The 2,666-nt window shown below is 41.9% G+C and overlaps 1 non-coding gene across 1 annotated transcript; it reads left to right on the plus strand.

Annotated features, from left to right (window-relative positions):
* The first annotated feature begins 483 nt into the window (after window positions 1-483).
* Window positions 484-590, plus strand: LOC141636673 (small nucleolar RNA R71). The gene has a single exon (XR_012541271.1). It is a non-coding gene; the product is annotated as a small nucleolar RNA R71 (small nucleolar RNA).
* Window positions 591-2,666: the final 2,076 nt, after the last annotated feature.

Consider the following 2,666-nt stretch of genomic DNA (forward strand, 5'->3'; position numbering starts at 1 on the left):
TCTTTGTTGTGGAGGTTGAGTCGGATTCGGGACATTCTCGCTAATCCACCTCAAGTTGGGGTGGACATTCGGCTCATAGTACGTGTTTGTCCCTATAGTGTTGAAAGGCGACACAAGACTTAAAGGGACAGAACAATTCTCGAGACATGCCCCTCGGCTCCACATCTTCTACGAGACGAAGGGACCGTCTAAAACAGCGTTAACATGGTACATCCCTCCTTTAGAAGCTCCTCCCAGCTCATATTTGTCAAACCTTGCATTGAGAGCTTCTAGTGCGAAGAACAGAGGAAGATTCAGCAGCTCTCCTCCTGGTTTCCTCTCGAATTCCCATATTGACCTTATGAGTGGCCAAATCATCGATGATCTTCCACCCCTTAGTCTCTCCCATGTTCTCAAGAAATCGGCCATTGGTCTGACATCCAAAATAGCCCTCGATCGTCATACGACCCATTATAGAACTGGTTGCAAATACTCCATTTTTCGAACCCATGGTGCGGTATGGTTCGCACCAGTTTCTTGAAACGGACCCATGCTTCATGAAAGTTCTCATCAGGCCATTGTTTAAAGCTCGTGATCTGAGCTCTAATGGCATTCGTCTTCGAGGCAGAGAAGTACTTTTTTAGAATGCCAGGGCTAAGGAATTCCGTCGGTGATCCCATGGGCGCTCGGTCCGGATCTCTATAACACTCCCTTGCAGCATCACGAAGGGAGAAAATGAACATGGTCTCCTTGATCTGGTCTTGGGTCACACCGGCCGGCGGGGGTATAGAGCAGCAATAATCAATAAAAATCTCCATGTGCTTGGCTGCATCTTCGACACCGGCCGGCGGGGGTATAGAGCAGCAATAATCAATAAAAATCTCCATGTGCTTGGCTGCATCTTTATTTGCAGCTCCCCCGAACTGGTTTCTCTCAACCAGGTTAATATAGGAAGGCTTTGGCTCGAATTTTCTCGCCTCCCCAGGTAGTTCGAATCCTTTGTAGAGATTCGCAGCTGTAGGCTCTGAGTGACTAGCAATGGTTGCTTCTTCAGCCATGACTGGGATTTCTGGAGAAATAACTGTCTCAGCTGAAGAAATTGAAGCAGGAGATGTAGGTGGATCTCCTTCGAACAGAGCGTTCTCGTAGTAGCTTGACAGAGTACTCAGCTCTTCCTCTGTCGGTAATACCCTTTGTGATCGTCTAAACTCGCGCAAGGATTTCTCGATCTCAGGATTTAATGGTACTAGTTCACCACCCTGTGACCTGCGCATAAGAACAAACTACAAAAAGAATATAAGAAAAGTTTAAGGAACGGAAGTCCCTTAAACTAAAGAAAGACTAAATAAAAACAACTAAAAATTAGAACAATTGCCTCCCCGGCAACGGCGCCAAAATTTGATACCCGTCGTGAGGTGTCAAAAATAATATTTATAAACTCCAACTACAACTACAGCTAGCGGCAAATGGTGGGTCGAACCACGAGAGGCGGATTTAATTTCTAGTTGTTTAAATTCGGTCTAAGGTAACAAAAAGGTGGGGGTTTGATTGGATTTGGTCTACAACTAATGAGCAATAAAATAAAGTGAACTAAGCAAACGGATGAATTCAAGTATAAAAAGAGGTACTAGGATGGTCGGTTCGTTATAGTTTCAAGGCAAAGATATTAAACAGTCTAAATCAAACACATGAGGCGGGAAATAAAGAGGTCCTCTCGGTCCACTCTTAACAAATAGTATCTTTCGATCTCGCTATAAGTCCCTAATATCACTAATACTGACTCTCGTCCTGAAAAGTGACTAATAATCTAAACTTTACCTATCTTTCGATCTCAAATATAGTTTAGTCATTTTAATTAGTGATCTAACAACTGTCCCTATCTCTCGATCTAATGGGTCAGTCATAAATTAAGCATCTAACTGGTCGCATGCATTCGATTCGTTAAATACAACATTAAAATCAATTAAAACGAAAGGTAACCTCACGTGGTCAGTCGATCGACCAGGTATGGCAGTCGATCGACTGACACGCGATTTCAGTCCAAATTAATACTATGCCGCCTACGCTATAATTCCCCTACATCCTAGCACAAACTATCTAGCTACTCATACTAAGGATGATAACAACAATAAAACTAATAAAATAGACAGAAGAATTCATGCTTGAAATAATAGAACAGACAATTAACATAAACGATAATTAGCTTGGATTCTAACTAACAACTCTATATCTAACAACACAATAAAGATGAACTGAAAGTAGAACATAAGGAATACCGAAAATTGCAGAAGAATAATAACGGAATGATTAGAAGTATGAATGAAAATCCGATGCAACCAATATTCCAAACCCTAACTATGATATTCTAAAACTGAATGTGAAACTTAGATAAAAACTGGATCAAAACTGGATGCATGTATCTGATGTTCTAGGTTACATTATATAGCAAACATACGTAACACTTATTATCAAAACCTAAACATAATGGGCTTCAAGTTCCTCGATCTTTTAATTCTCGTCTGGGATAGCAGCTTGGTCGATCGACTAAGCATGGCAGTCGATCGACTGCTCTTCAGTGTACAGTAGCTTCTGGAACCCGCAGGTCGGTCGATCGACTGATGGTAGTGGTCGATCGACTGCTTTAGCTGCTACTTGACTTCTATAATCTCGTGGATTTGTCTTTTGGG

The sequence above is a fragment of the Silene latifolia genome, chromosome Y (genome assembly GCF_048544455.1).
Source record: "Silene latifolia isolate original U9 population chromosome Y, ASM4854445v1, whole genome shotgun sequence".
In the NCBI taxonomy this organism is placed as follows: Eukaryota; Viridiplantae; Streptophyta; class Magnoliopsida; order Caryophyllales; family Caryophyllaceae; genus Silene; species Silene latifolia.